The following is a 16,076-nucleotide window of genomic DNA, read 5'->3' as shown; positions in this document are numbered from 1 at the left end:
GTGTGTGTGTATATATATATATATATATGTATATATATATATATATATAATTTTTATTTATTTATTTTAACCCATCCTGCTAAGATAGAGAACAGTTGGAGGGGCTACTTTGTGTTGGTGGCTAGGGAAGGCCTCCCTCACTCCACTGGAGTTGAGACCTGAGTATTATTTGAAGGAGTGGTCATGGCTGGCTTCATGGAGGAGGTACCTCCAAAACTTGGATCTAGAGATACGGGAGGGATTTGGTTGGAAGGAAGGGTATTTCAAAGGACAGTAAATGGTTTACATGAGGAGCTGGGGTGGAGGTGGGGTAGCCATTGGCTCTAAGTTATGAAAATGCCTTCATCCCTCACGGCTTCAGGCTGCAGACCCAAAGGAACCACAGGCCTGTGCTCTGGTCAGAGGAGTGGCTGGGCTCTGCTGAGTTAGGCCTGTGTATGTGTGAGCTCATAGTCCTTTGTGAACTGTCCCTAGATACTGGGGCTCAATCGCTACCCAGTGTGGCCAGAGGGGGGAATCAATGTGGGGACGGCCTCCAGGCCCTGTAATTCCAGAGGCTTACAAAAGCCCTCTCTCTCCAGAATGAAATCTTTACCAACTGGCCACTGCCTGAAATTCCTGCCTCCTAGCTTCATCTTTTCCACTTGGTGAGGCAGTGTCTTATAGGACTGTGACTCCCCTCCCCTGCCCAGCTTCCCAGGGCTGCGGCAGGTGAAACAAAGTTCAGTCTACTCCTATGTGACCTGCTTCCTGCATGGCTGATACACGGATACGGTGACTAGACCCCTGGGTTCTCCTCCCGACTGGCTGGGAGGTCTTAACCCTATTATATAACCTCTCTGGGCTTTTGTTTCCACATCGGTAAATAGAAAAAATAATAAGCCCTGTCTTTACTGTTTTGAAATTAAATGATGGTAAATGCTTTAAAAAAAAAAGATAAGTATTACTTATTAAATAGTATGGTCATGTTTTGATCTCTGTTAAACTAGCAAGCCTTTGAGGAGACAGACTCTAGCTCAAGACTCACATCTCAGTATAAATTTTTGACGTTTGGCCAGGAACAGGTTTTGATGGCGGGAGGACGGGCACAGCACAGTGGAAAAGGGCCTGGACCGCACTTCAGGAACAAATACTTGAACCTCCAGTCTTAGCTGACTGGCTGGTGGTCTTGGACAAATCACTTGTTTCCTCTGGGGCTCAGGCTTGGGTTCTGAGCTGCTCTGAAATGGGGTAGGAAGGATGCGAGGGGATCATGGGGGTGAAAGAGCTCAGCAGACACCAAAAACATGGGGCCAACAGGAGGGACTAGGAAGGGGCAGGCTGGATGAGCCTCACAGACAGGAGAGTAAGCTGACTTGAGACTCTTATGCCTAATCTTCTGGAATAAAATCTCTTGGAGACTAAGAATGTTCGACAGATAAAAACCAAAGTTCTTGAAAACTGGTTGCTATTTATGGTTACTTACTATGTGCCAAGGACATTCTAAGTTCCTTACATGTCAACAACTCCATGAAGTAAATACTATTATTATCAACATTTTACAGATGGGAAACTAAGGCACAGAGAGGTTAAGTGGGCTTCCCAAGGTCACACAGCTGGTGAGTGGCCAGATTCAAACCCAGGCAGTTTGGCTCCAAATCCTGGGAACTCAACTTCTGCACAACACAATCTTTCCTGTTTTAGATGGAGTGCCAGAGGCTCAGAGAGGCCAGGCCACCTGCTTAAGAACACACAGCATTCCTCTTTGATCTTCCTCATCTCTGTCCCTCAGGTTCTGGAAGGAGGAACCTGAGGTCTAGGGTCTGGGGTTCTGAGGTTGGCCCTTAAGCCAGCTGAGCCTCTGTTCTCCCCACCTGCCCTCCTCCCCTGGGAGTAGGTCAGGGAGGATCAAGTGTACCCTGGGAGGGCTGTGGGCATGGAGGCTCTGCCAGAACCTGACGAATGGGCATCATCAGTGTCATGGAGCTCGAGTGAATCCCAAGAGCTTGCGTTGTAGTGAACTCCTGCGGAGTCTGGCATGCCTCCCATCACTATACAGATGGGGGAAACTGAGGTCAGACAATCCAGGGACCAGCCAGAGGTCACACGAGTAGGAGGTACTCTTCCTCCCGAGCCCTCCTGTCCTGCCTTCTGGGATGCTTAGTACTTGTGGGCTCCAAGAGGAGATGGGACTTGGGGACCTTCCCACTGATCCCCAAGGTGGCTCAGCCAGGACACGATTCCTGATATGGGGCTCTTTGGGAGGGCACATGGAGTTGGGGGATGGGGAGGGTGCCGACTAAAAAATAGACTGTCACGCGCATGGGGAACAAGCATGCCACCACCCAGCCTGTGCCAGTTGGCTCCCCCATGCCCAGCTGCCAGGCCCCACTCAGGGCTCCCGCTGGGGGCTCCGCCCACCCCACCCTGGCTCTGGGCCTGAGGCTGAATGCTCTCCCTCCTCCACCCCTGCCCAGCCTCCAGGCAGATGGTGCTCTCACTGAGCCTGGGTGGGCTTGAAGCTTAGCTGTTGGCTTTAAGCTGTGCCTGTGGGATCTGGTGTCACCACACACTGGCTGTGTGGCCTTGAGTGGGGCTCTTTCCCTCTCTGGGCCTCAAACACAGAGTAATGCTACCAATTAAAGCTCTTTATAGCTTCCAAAGCCTTTGCCAGATGCCATCGCCCATTTAGACCCAAAAAGAGCCCCTAGAGACCCACCGGCCTCAGAGAGTGATATGACCTGTGAGGCCCCCTCAGCTGGAGAGTGGCAGAGCACAGGACTAGAGGCAGATGATCTTGCCAACCCCAGTCCTGTACAACTTCTTCAGGGTGAGCAGGGCCAGAAACCACGGAGGTGGGAGGCTTTGCAGTAGTGACGTGAGCAGTGTTTTCATCCATTTATTCCCTCATCCCGTCAACAAATGTTTATTGAGCCCCAGCCGTGGCCTACACACAGAGGCAGGGACTGAGCGGAGCAATGACAGCCAAGGTCCCTGCCCTCAGGGCTGCTAACCACCATCAGTCAGGGCAGACTGACGCTTCAAAGATACAGTGGAATTACAGATGTAATGAGAGTTTGGAGGACAGGCAGAGGAATGCAGCCTCCCAGGGCGGACAGCCCTCCCTGAGACCCATAAACAGACCTGAAGGATAAGTGTGGCCAGAAAGGGACAACAGAGAGGGTAAGGACGAAAGGGCTGTAGGCAGAAGCAGCAGCCACTGCCAAAGCCCTGGGGTGAGGAAGTGCTTGGGCCCTGTCTGAGCACTTGAAGGAGGGCCAGCACGTCGCCCAGAGTGTATGGCGGGGAGGCAATGGAGGGGGAGAGGAGGAGCGTTGCTGAGGCGTGTGGGTGCAGGGGCAGCGGGGCTGGTCATGCAGGGCCTGGAGCCTGCCAAGGGGTCCGAGGCCCATCCTGGGAAGGAGGAGCGGTTCCCAGTGCTGGTCTGGGAGGCTGGTCTTGCCTTCTGGCTCCTTTCCCGTGGGTCTGCACCCTGGCAGAGCCGCTCTGGGGGCCTTCAGCACTCCGCCAGCTGCTTTACCCAACAACTGAACGCACAGTGCTCATCAGGCCAGCTCATCCTCTCAGTTTAATGGCTGCCTGATGCATCGTGCCTTCCACGAGGTTCTGGTGGCCCATCAGGGCCCAGATGCAGGTTGCTAAGAGCAGGGTCTTAGCTACTCACTCCAGCTGAGTGCCTCTGTTCGGGATAATTCTTGTTTCCTTTTACTCCTGTGGGAGCCCGCGGACCCAAGGAGGTCTGGCTCGTGGCTGAATGGAGGCCTGCCCCTGGACTGCCTGTCACTGCTGTCTGTCCCCTGCCCCACACCAAGCATCACCTTCCAACCCCAAAGCCCCTCAGGGCCAAACCCTAGGAGTCAGGTGGCCTGTGTTCTGAGCCCAGCTCTGCTGTATGCTCTTGGGCACATCCCTGCTGCTCTCTGGGCCTCAGCTTCTCCGTCTGTATCATAGGGAAATACTAGTTTTCTGTGCTCGAGGTACAGCCCATGGATGCAATATCAGCACCACTCGGAAGCTTCTTAGAAATGCAGACTCTCAGGCCTCACTCTAGACCTCCTGAATCTGAATCTGCATTTGAACCACATCCCTGAGCAATTATATTAAATGTATATTAAAGTTTGAGAGGCACTGTTCTAGGTCAGTCACTTTTAAACTTAAAAAAATTTTTTTAATTAGGGGCGCTCGGGTGGCTCCGTCAGTTAAGTGTCCGACTTTGGCTCAGGTCGTGATCTCATGCATGGTCCGTGAGTTCAAGCCCCGTGTTGGGCTCGGTGCTGACAGCTCAGGGCCTGGAGCCTGCTTCAGATTCTGTGTCTCCCTCTCTTTCTGACCGTCCCCTGCTCGTGCTCTGTCTCTCTCTCTCTCTCTCTCTCTCTCTCTCTCTCTCTCTCAAAAATAGATAAAAGTTAAAAATTGTTTTAAATTTTTTTTTAATTAAAAGTTATAGAATCTTCTTTTCTCTCAGAAGTTTTACATAGGAAACCACCCATAAGAGAGGAACCACCCACTCTATATTTATTCACATGAATAGGGAGGGGAGGAGTGTGGAGGGGTGGTTGAGGCCTGGGCGTATTAGGATGGGCATCAGAAGGGAGGAGGAAAAGAGACCAGGAAGAGGGTGGGGGTGGTGCTTGTTCCTTGTCCCTGGAGAGCCCCTGACCAGGTGCCTCTAAGAGCCTTTTCCACTCTTACCTCCAGGGTCCTTTGTCTTATGAATTTGGGAAGGTGGGCTTGGAAGGAGGGCACTTGACCATCCACAGCCTAGTGACGTCTTTCCCTTCTCGTCCCCATCTTGGTGTCCTGTTCTCTTCCCTGTGGAATTCCTGAAAGGGTAGCTGCTGCTATTCTTAGCATGACAGGGTAGTGAGGAGAGAACATGCTAGTGCATTATTTATGCCTCTGAGTCAACAGGATTACATTCAGGGCTCCAAGAACACTGCCCTCCCCGGATGCCGCTTGTTGTCACTGCCTTGGCAGAAGGGGGGGCACTTCCCACGACCCATAACCCATCCCTTCTGTCTCTGACCATTCCTGCTCAGTGCCTTCAGCCTCCAGGCTGGGAGATGGGTCAGGAAATAGAATGGTAAGCTGGGACGAGGACTGAGTTGCTTTGGAGATATCATCTCTACATTCATTCAGCACGTATTTACTGAGCACGTATTACACGCAGTAGCCGCGGGCACCCTGGCGAATGAGGCAGAGTCTCTGCCTCCAGCAACTCACACTTTAGCCTATGAGTTAATGGTGCTGTGTCATCACAGGAGCCTCTGTGCCAGGCCTGAAACCGGGTGCTTAGCACATAGGAGACCTAGCCCTCACAGTCACCCTGCAGGGTAGGAATTAGGAGACCCCTTTACAAAGGAGGAGACTGGGCACAGCATTTATAAGACTTGCTCAAAGTAGTGATCTGCTCAACTGGGGTTTGAACTCAGGCTGACGGGAAGAGAAGGACCACACCAGGTCAAATGGTAGCATGTAACGTTACGGCTTTGGAAAGCCACTGCCCTGACCAGTGAGAGGAACACTAAGGCTAGTTAAGGAACTCAACTATCTGAGGCTGTCCTGTTCTCAGTGAACCGTGAGAAGTCATGTGTGTCCAGAGTTTTCGTAAACCTACAGTGGAAGGACAGGTGCATTGTGGGCCGGACATCAGAACCATCGGGGATGAGGGATAAGGCCCCAGGGTGGCACATCTTGTGAGACTGAGCCAAGGTCTGTGTCTGGGAGCTGAAGACCTGCGTTCTGGGAGATCCTGGCCAGGCCCCTTGGTCTCTCTCTGCCTCAGGTGCCTAATCTATAAAATAGTGTAACAATTCCTGCTCTGCCTCTGTCTCTGATGGATGTGAAGGTGCTGGTAGAACTTTGAAAGGGTGTGTGTTCAAGGGATGGCATATAATTCCGTAAATAAATATATTTTCTTAAGTGCATTTTTTGTTGACATTATGGGGTCTTGCTAGGTACCCAACTGTGCTCCAAGAATTTCCCCATATGTCAATTCACTTCCACAAACATGTTTATAAAATCATAGGCCCAGTGGGTCCCCAACGTGGCTTGCTTCGGAACCCCTCAGGGGGACTGTTAATGTGGATAATCTGTGGTCTGGGTCTGAGGTGGAGCCCAGGAATGTGCATTTGGGATACACCTCCCGAGGGATCCTATACCACTTACAGGATTCTGATCTGGGCCAGAGAGGAGATGTGCTCGAGGCCTCATGATGGGTTGGAGACCAGACTGAAACTGAAAGCCAGACCTCCGGCTCCCAGTCTGGCCCTTTCTTCCTACTCTTCAGCTGCCCCTCCCCGCCGCCCCAAGCAACCTCAAAGGATGAAGCCAGGGACCAGGATTGTGACAGGCAATGGTGCTGGAAGCAGCTGGTGGCATTTACAGTGCTCCCCGAGGCATTTTACATGGCTTGTCCATTTAATTGCAGTATGGGGAGAAAGGGGGACATTCTTCGGAGTGACAAAATCCACTGGCACATTTGAGTATCAGGTGGTAGATTTTAATGTACCCCTAGAAAGAGGAAACCATGGCCGAGTTGCAGAGAGCCTGGAGAAGAGAATGTGACCCACCAGCAGTGCACTTCACATTCTACAGCAGCACGTGCCCTCTGGGCAGGGGTTGTCTGAGAGCTCAGTCACCTGGAGACCGGGTGGGCTGGTGGGAGAGAAATGCATGGGCCCTCCTACGAGGCGTATGCCTGCTGCGTGTGGATCCGTGCCAGCCTGCCACCTGAGGACCTGTGCCTCTCACCCGCATGACTGCAAGTGCTTGCAGGTCACGGGCAGGTTCTGCCCGCCCTGTGTGTGGGTGTGCAGGCGAGCCTGCGCACACTTTGCCCTCTGTAGTGCAGGTGTGAAGCAAGCAGAAGGAGGTACGGCTGCAGTCTAGGCTATCGCCAGCATGAAGAAGCTATTGAGAATGCGTGCATTGCAGGGTGTGCGTGCACGTGTGTGCACAAATGGCTGCAATGCAGGGGGATCCCTAAGACCCTGAAGGGCGGTGGTAGAAGGGCCATTAGAGAGCTTGGTTTCTCCATCCGTGCCCCACCTCCCCATTAGGTGCACCGTCCTCACTGACATCTAGCCAGGTGCGAGCCTGCCTCGGGACCTTAACACCAGCTGTTGCCTCTGCCTGCTCTCTCTTCCTAGACAGGCACGTGCCTCACTCCCTCACCTTCTTCTCTTCTTTACTCAGGCGTGACTTCTCAGTGACTTCCGTCACTCTGTTTACCTTTGCAGACCACTCCCCACCCCATGCAGTCGGCTGATGTCTTATCCCTGCTTTCTTTCCGTAACATTTACCTTCTGACTTACTTGTATAGTTACTCATATATTTATTATCTTGCTCCCCTACCAGAATGCAAACAGGGATCTCTGTTACTCTTCCTGGCTGTGAACAGTGCCTGGCCCTTAGTTGGCGTGCAGTAAATATCTGTTGAATGAATGAGTCCATGCACCACCTATACTTATTTCCTTTAACTTGTCTAGCTTTCATTACTGAAATATCTACTTTTACCTCTCCCTAAGCAGTAATACGCCTTTCACAGGGCTGACGTGTTCATTATACCCCTCTGCCAATACACATGTGAAATTTACATAACTCTTAAGATTTCAGATTATCAGGGTACCGTTTAGATCCTTTTGCTGCCACTGGAGGTATAGGGGCACCGTTCTCTAGGAATCACTGTTCCAGTCCAGTCCCTTCTTGGAACACACAGACAAACTGAAGCCCAAAGAAGGTCAGGAACTAGTCCAGCATCTCACCCAAATTGTGACAGGACAGATACCAAACCTCCTGGCCTCCAGTCTTCTGGACTAGACTTGCCTCTAAACTGCCTTTGTAGTTTGAGGGACGAGGGGAGGGCAGCGCTGGGTGATCTAGCCTCTCCTCTGGCAGCAGAATCCTCCTGCTGGAGGGGAGTCAGACCGGCCTGGTAATTGGTGAATGGCATAGGGGGCATGGCAGGGTCAGCAGCCTCCAGCACACCCAGGGCCACAGTGCCCTCCAGGCTGTGGGGCTGTGCACGGAGAGGTGGGAGCAGCCTTGGCTGCACCTTCCCTTGTAGGACTCTTGGATCTGGGGCCACTCCAGGGCAGCCTGGACACTTACATCTAGCAAGAGGCAAACGTGGGCTTCAAACCTGGTTCTCTCTGCCACAGCACATTAGCTAGAGATTGACGCTGGGGTGCCCTTGCAGACAGGATGCTGGGGGAGGAGGGGGTGTGAGGGTGAGGGCAAGTTGGGCTGTGTCTGACTGCGAGCAGAATAGCAAGACCAGACCCAGAGAGGGCTGGAGAAGGGAGGACAAGAGAGAGACAGACAGACAGAGCCTGAGCCCAGCAGAGTCATGCACAGGTGGATTGTGCAAAAGGCTGATGTTAAATCCCCCTCAGGTGTGCACAGTAGTTTCTACTGTAGGAATCACACTGCTGTAGCTCACGTACTCCGCAGCGACTCTGCAAAGCAGATCTCATCATCCCTGTTTTCCTGATGAGGAAGCTGCGACCCAGAGAGGTGAGGTGACTTACTAAAAGTAGCCTGCCAGTGGTACGGGACGCCTTGCCGCACAGGGCGTGGGAGGCGCACAGGCCGCACCTCTGGCTGGACTTGGTAGAGGAGGGCTTTCTGGGAAGGGCAGGCAGGCTGAACGGATGTGGGAGTGAGAGGCAGGAGCCGAGGCCTCACAGCACTCGCTGGCCAAATAACCTTGGCGATTCCCCAAAACCTTTCTGAGCCTGTTTCCTCATCTGTCAAATGGGTTCAAGGCCACAGCTTGCAAAGAGAAAATAAAACAACATACCAACATAAGGATGATACTAAAACTGAATACCTGGAACGTAAGAAGTGCCCAGTAGACAGCAGCCTGAGTGATAAAAGCCAGGGGAGCCTGTCCTGACAAGCTTGCCCTCATCTGTCACCTGCCCTGACCCAGGGATTCCCAGAGCCTTCTTTGGCAGGTGTGAGCGAGCCTGGGACCCGAGAGCGTTGGCACAGCCCAATGAGCCGCCAGGGGAGGCGGATGAGCACGCCTCTGGGGACCGGCAGCCTCCGGAGGACAGGTAGACAGGAGACGGACAGGCGGCCTCCAGGGGACAGGCAGAGGTCCCCCGAGGCTGGGGAGCTCTGCGGGGGCACTCCGGCCCCTTTCTCTGTTTACCCCTCTCTGTGTCTCCACCACCGAGCCCTGCCGTCATTATCATTCCTCCTGCGTTCCTTCTCCCGGGCTATTTATTTTTCTGTGAGGAAGGAATGTGGGGAATTTACCACAGGGCGCTGGCCTTCACTTTCGCTGCAGCGGCCTCTTCTGTAAGAGGGAAGCGGCCCAGACAGATGGCTGAGGACTCGGAGGCGGAGAAGGGTCCCAGGCCCATTCCGAGGCCCCGGCGGAGGGCGGTTATGTAACCCACCCGGAGGCCCCCCGGGCAAGTGGCGCGGTGCCTCCTGTCCCGGGCATGCGCCCTGTAATATACACAGTTCCGAGGAACTCTCCTGGGACCATCCCTCTTCCTTTCCATCTGGTCTTGACTTGGGGTAGGGGTGGTGGAGGGGCGTGGGGTGGGGGTGGCGTTGAGCCTTCCAGCCTCTGCTGGGCTGGCCCGTTGCTTGGAATGCCCCCACAGCTCCATCTTTCAAGATGGAGGGCATATGCCACCTCCTCCGGGAAGCCTTCCCGGATTCCTTCATCCTAATTAATCTCTCTTCTAGGTTCTCTCAGCACTTAATGGAATATTGTGCTCTTAGGTCTAACGCTGTGATTTGAGGTTTCATCTCCCTCTTTGCCCCCAGAGGTGTGGCTCCCTCCCTCCTTCCTTCTCTCCTCTCTTCTTCCAGGATCCAAGAAGGTCTTCCAAGATCTTCTAGATCTATGATCTAGAGTCTAGATGAATCTGAGATCTAGAGGCTGTCTCCCAGGATGAATGGTGGGGCTAACTGGGAAGGTGATTTGGGCTGTGGGAGGGATCATCCTTCAGTCACTTATTTCCTCAACACTTACTGAACCCCTCCCAAGCGGCGGCCTCTGCTGAGCCTGGGGGCCTCCAGACAGGATGGAGGCCTCGCCAGCCCCGGCTTGCTACAGGGCCAAGAGAAAGGGCTGCATCTCGATGCAAGACCCAGCGTGCTAGGCCCTGGGCTGGGTGCTGGAGACCCAGAGATGGCCTAGGCCCACCACACCCCTGGCAGAGGCAATTTAGGGGAAACCATCTCCATCCACCCCCGCCCCCAGCTCACTACCTTTTGTTTCCTGGAGTAAACATTTTCTCTGGAAGGACAGGGTGTGGCAGTCCTTTCTGTACTCCTAAGGCTCCCAGGGCCAGGATGATGGAGGCCGGGCAGGCCTGGCTTACCAGGGCTGGACTGGGAGGTGGGAGCCTGAGTCTGAGCTTGGTTCTCTGTGAACCAGTCCCTTCCAGTTTGCTGTGCACCTGGGGCTGAACCTGACTCTCTCTGGGTCACCATTTCTGAGTCCCTAAAACTCGAATTGTAGATGAGTGTTTAGTCCAGTGGAGCAGGCAGGAGAGAGGTGGCGGCTCCCAGTCCTCGGCAGAGGACCCCACAGCAGAAGTCCAGCAATGAGCAGTGCCCGTAGCCTATGGGGATAGCTCCCAGCTGAGGCCCATGCCCACTTGAGAGCCCTCTTCTTAGGTTCCCCCCAACCCAGCCAGCAGCCCTGCCTGATCCCAGCCCATTTCCAACAGGGAGATACCAGGAGTTGGGCCGGGCCTGCTTCCTCTGGGCCTGGGTTCCTGAGCTTTCTCAACCTATTGCTTCTTCTGACCCCCTTCTGCTCTGAGGCCCCTGGGCCAGCTTGAGCAGAGGTGGAGCACTGATCTAGGAGTCTGGATGGATTGGTGAGGGCTTCCTGGAGGAAGTGGCAGCAGGGCTGGGCCTGGAACCGTGGGTGGGGGAAATAGTGTGCTTTGTAGGCAGAGCTCTTCACAAGGAGGGGCCCGGGCTTGGAATCAGACTCCCAGCTCCGACTCAGCTCTGCCTGCCCCTTGCTGGCTGGGAGACCGGGGGTGAGTTCTCTGATTTTGCGGCTCTCATTTTCCTCAACAGAGGTTAGGGAGCCTCCCCTCTGAGTTGCTGTGAAGGTTCAATGAGAAAATATATGCTAAACCCTTAGCTCAGCAGCATCTGGTGCTCCTCACACGTTGGCTATTGTCATCCCCATTGACTTTGTCATTATTCTGCCAGCACTCATGGAAAGTACGGGGAACAAGGGGGGAATACAGAAGTGAAGCAGTTGAGGCCCTGCCCTGCCCTGGAGACTCTTGCAGTCTCAGGAGGTGAGGGGGTGGGGGGGGGGGGAGATGGGGGTGGAATAAACCTAGACTGTGATTGCTGCAAAGCAAGACCTTGGGAGGGAGAAGGCAATGTGACCCACGTGGTAGGCCCTGGACTGGGCGCTGGGCCACCCTGTTTGAATTCTGATTGTGCCACTGCCTAGCTGCGCCTCCTTGAACAGGTCACTTCACCCCTCTGAGCCGGTTTCTTCTCTAACATGGGATGAGGGTTGCTGTAAATGAAGCAAGGACCTGGCGTGTGGTGAGCACGCCCTGAAAGGTAATTCTCACTCCTATGAATAATATGCAAAGTGATGAGGTTATTAAGTGGTACATATAATACATTGGTGGGTCAGGGGAGGCTTTTTGGAGGACGGGGTGGCATTCCAGTTAGGTGGGAAGGCTGGGGCGTGTACAAAGGATGTGAGACAGAGAAGGGTTCCTGTAGAGGGGTCGGCGCAAACCACACAGGGGAGGCAGGAACTCACAGGGTGGGTATGAGAAGCACAGGCCATTGGATTTTCTCTGGCCGTTGCTGAGGGCACAGAGAGCAGGTTAGCAAGCTTTCAGGCAGGCTCTGGTGTCAGGGGCCCTGAATGCCAGGATGAAGACTTGCTGTTTGACCCCCCACATCCTGGGGGGGCAGGAGAGAGAAGTGAGTGAAGCCAGGCAGAGGAAGATGAATCTGGCAGCATGGGGCGGGTAGATTGGCGGAGGAGAGATTGGGGGTGGAGAGGCCATTTAAAAAGCTGTTGCAAAATCGGTTTTCCTGATAAAGAGCTGGGCTGAGTCATCTGTGGAGGAGAGAAGTCACATCCAGCTTCTCCGATGCCTTCCATGTGGGATTTTCCTCTCTTTGTCAGCGAGGCAATTGGCTGCCTTTCCCGGAGGCTTTGAGAACCGAGGCCGGCTCAGCATCCAGGGGGAAGCTGGGCTGCAGAGAGGACCCAGCTGGAGTGAGTAAGATGAGCACTCGGAGGTGCCTTTGTGGTTTGGGGTGTGTGACTTAGGGCATATGGCATCCCTCTCTGGTCTCAGTTCCCCTCTGGGCATCGAGAGAAGAGGCATGTGAAGACTTCTGCCAGCCTGTCAGTGGCAAGGCTGGAGCTAGGTCTGGGACTCCCATCCCTGTTCTTATGCATCTCCCATGTCCTGGCAGTCCTCCTCACCTTAGTATGAATTATTCTCCTCCTGAGAGGACGGCTGGCAGTCTGCCACAATTCAGTCAGGTTGCACTCACTGGGACTTTGGCGTGGATGGAGAACTCCCTAGGGAATGGAGGCTGTGTCATTTCCTCCTTTCAGCCCGGAGGATATGGGGCAGGGGCTGGCAAGGCGGTCAGGCCATTACTCAGGCCCAGTTCATCTTCCTGCCCCCAGCTGAGCCAGAGGTTGTGCAGCCAGCCATTGGTTCCTTCCTGACCCCAGCAGGGGGGCAGTTTACCCAGCCTGTTTACCTGTCCCAGTGCCAAGACTCCCGGGCGTCCACAATGGGCTGCCTCCAGCCAGTCTCTATTCCCACCTCTGGCTCCCTGTCCCACTCCACCCTGCTTGGGGCCTGGATACTCCCATTGACGGCAGCCGTGTGAAGAAGCATTTCCTTGAATTCTCTCCCTGTCCTGACCTTCTGCTCTGGCCTCCCTTCCCTTGCCCCACCTCCTTCCTTCAGATCCTAGGTCCAGACAGGCCTGGTGGTCAGCAGACCAGGCAACTACCTATAGAAGTGACAGGGGTGGGAGAAAGGGCTTATCCCTGCCTGAGCACAACTGGAACTTAGGTCTCCTGACTCCCAATACCATGCTGTTTCCACTCCCCTGGACTTTCATCTCCTAGCAGTCATTTCTACCTTAGTAAGAATGAGTTTTCTCAGCTCTTCTCCTGGCAGGCAGAAGGGAGAGGATGCATGGGTTGTTCTAGGCAGCTGAGAGGGGAGAGGGCACTGCTGGGGACATCGATCATGAGATGAGGAAACAGGCGGTTCTGCAGACCATTATCCAAGAGCACTGGACCCAAAGTCTGGGGCTGAAAGGCGGAACGGTTAAGAAATGAGACTCTGCAACCAGACTTTGAGTTTTGGCTGGAAAGATCCGAGCCCTGCTACTTGCAAGTTGTATGGCCTTCAACAGGTCTCTCTGAGCTCCAGTTTCATCAGCAAATTGGGGAGCATGTTAGTGCTTACCTCTCGGAGTTTGGGGGGAGAACTGAATAGGGTAATGTGTGTAAAGTGTGCGGCACGACTCCCCGGGCTATAGTGAGGGCTGCCTGATCGCAGCAGCCACTGTAGCCCTTATTCTGACGGCTGTACTTGGGGCTTCTTGTCCCCCAACCCACTTAGGGAGTTACCCCTGTTGGAGCCAGTTCTCCTGACCCCGGGCAGCTCTTCCTTGTATCTACCCTCACTCCTTCCTCTCCTGAAGGCCTGTCTTCAGAGCTCCCGATCCAATGTCCAGGGTAGGTCTTTCAAGGGCCAGCACCCCAACCTGAGAAGAGGGGGTGTATGGCTGGCACAGGAACAGGCTGCAGCCAGGCAGATGGGGGGCTCAGCGAGATACCTGCCCCCTCTGGCCCTTGGCTACCTCCTGCTTCTCTAGCACCAGGGAGCACCGTCTTGCACCTGGCTGGCCGGGGCTTGGCCGGGGGCAACAATTCCTGCGTCTGGGGAATGTTGCATGGACCTGCCTTCCCTGGCGCCCTGCAAGTGGGGGACTCTGGGGTTGGCCCAGCCCCCTTCCCTCAGCGTGGTTTGCGCAGGGTGGCAGAAATCATCTGGATTGCTGGCAGGGTCTTGCCCAAGCCTCCTGCCGGATTCCTTTTCCGTGGAGTCACTGCGGGCTGGGGGTGGGGGTACGGGAGCTTCCTTGGAGGCTGGACTCTCTCACCCCTTGGCCTTTTCTGCTGCCCTCCTCTTGTCCCAGAACAGCAGCGCGGGGCGGGGGAGGTTCCAAGCCCAGCCCGGGGGTCAGCAGACCAGGTCCTGGCCCGAGGCCCACTCTTCTCGAAGCCTCTTGAGAAGCCTCCCAGGCCAGCTTATCCCCAAGGGCCCTTCGTGCTCTCACGTTTGAGCATTTTCTAAACCCATGGCCTTTAGAACCAGTCTGGGGATAGGATGGAAGCAGAGAAGTAAAAAGAAAAACAGGAAAGTGCAGGGACATTGGGAGGTCTGGATTATTCAAACAATGAAGCACTTTCCGTGAGCCTCACACTGTGGGAACCCGTTAGCCAGAAAGCCTGGTGCTGTCTGGAGTCTTGCAGAGCGGGGGGTGAACCAGCTCCACTACTTTCTGGCTTTGTGACCTTGGGCAACTGACTTTCCCTCTCTGAGCCCTGGTTTTCTCATCACTAAAAGGCGGATAATAATAGTTCGCGCCTCCATAGCGTTGTTGTGGAAATTAAATAATATGTAGAATCAACATTAGCAATTGTGGCGGAAGAAACATTGTTGGGGCTACACAGGTGTTTATCCTGACCATACCCCAGGGGGATATGATTTGTATCTGTGACTCTGCAGGACAGCCAGGTTGGAAAGAAAAATCTGTGGCAGTAGGGGACAGAACCGTGTCCAGAGGTCGGGAGCTAATGTAAGGAGCACTAATGAGTAGAAGGCACCTCTTTAGGGTACTGAGCTCCTTGTCGGTTGAGTATGTAAACAGAGACTTGTAACTCAGGGGCATGGTTTTGGGGACACAGGAATTATGTGGGCAGTTGGGCCTAGTGACCGCCATCTTTGAGATTCCAAGGTCCCGTGATTTGGGACAATAATCCCTCCCTCTCCATAACTCTGGAATGCCCTGCTGTGTGACCTTGAGAGAGTCACATTCCCTCTCAGGATCCCGATCTGTGGAGTGAGTCTGCTTTGCTAGAAAAAGCTCTGACCCCTCCAGGGAGTAGAGAAGGGTCACCAACGAGCAGTTTCTCCCAGGGAGCATGAGCCCTCTTGCCCTGTCCACTGGGCCTGATGGCAGCGAGCAGTGTTGGCATTCGTGACCTCATCGCAGCCTCCCGGCCCTTACGTCAGTGCTCTTAGTCAAGGAAGCCGGCTCTGAGAGGTGTGGTAACTTGCCAAGGTCTCACAAGTAACAAATGGCAGAGCCCGGACTTGGGCCAGGAGTCCTGGTTGCTAAGCAGGGCAGAGGAGACGAACATTGCGTGAGCCACGAAACCTCTCAAGGCCCTGCTGCGTGGCTGACTCGCCCCTGCCTACGACCCCCCGCATCCACGGCAGCGGCCTGGCCCAACCTGCAAATCCCTCATCTTTCATGGATGGGGTGATCCAGGCAGGAGAGGAGCCCTACCAGAAGGGGGCAAGCGTCAGGGACACATGGGGCAGGTTGTTCTGGAACGGTGGGCACGGGTGTGTGTGGGTGGGAGCCAGATCCTGATGGGAGGTGGGAAGGAGGAGGTTGGGGCCAGAGAACCTCTTCGGCTATGCTGCTCCACGTGGACGTCTTTGTTGACCCTAGTGTGAGCTCTACTCTGTGCCATCACTCTCTGGACCTCAGTTTCCTCACCTCTACAATGGGGGTGGTGGTGGTCAAATAGCTCCTCTGGAAGGGCCCCTGTGGCTCTGGGAGTCCGTGAATTCTGAGCCTCGCTGGCAGGATGCCTAGAAAGACTGTCCCTGGAGACCCATTCAGCATGTCATGGCCAGTGCTAATGAGGGCATGGTAGGAGGGAGGGCAGGGTCAGATTCCTCAAGAACTAATTAGCTTCCCACAGTAGGGAGGGCTGGGGGAGGATGACGGAGGGAGGAATTTTCCCAGCCACTGACTGAGCTGGTAACCTTGGCCAC

At 54.4% G+C, this 16,076-nt stretch overlaps 1 protein-coding gene across 5 annotated transcripts in view; it reads left to right on the top strand.

Annotated features, from left to right (window-relative positions):
* The window catches only part of SYNPO (synaptopodin), a 68,255-nt gene that overhangs the window by 40,206 nt on the left and 11,973 nt on the right, over window positions 1-16,076 (top strand). Inside the window, exon 1 of one of the 5 annotated variants that reach the window (XM_053200202.1) lies at window positions 11,001-11,021. The exons of 2 other annotated variants lie outside the window; for them this stretch is intronic. The gene's annotated coding sequence lies outside the window, so the exon portion shown is untranslated. Of the gene's footprint in view, window positions 1-11,000; window positions 11,022-12,070; window positions 12,249-16,076 lie in introns of those variants that run through there. 2 more of the 5 variants (XM_053200192.1, XM_053200195.1) reach the window with 2 other exon arrangements.

The sequence above is a fragment of the Acinonyx jubatus genome, chromosome A1, assembly GCF_027475565.1.
Source record: "Acinonyx jubatus isolate Ajub_Pintada_27869175 chromosome A1, VMU_Ajub_asm_v1.0, whole genome shotgun sequence".
Classification (NCBI taxonomy): domain Eukaryota; kingdom Metazoa; phylum Chordata; class Mammalia; order Carnivora; family Felidae; genus Acinonyx; species Acinonyx jubatus.
This window is presented reverse-complemented; position numbering and strand designations above follow the sequence as displayed.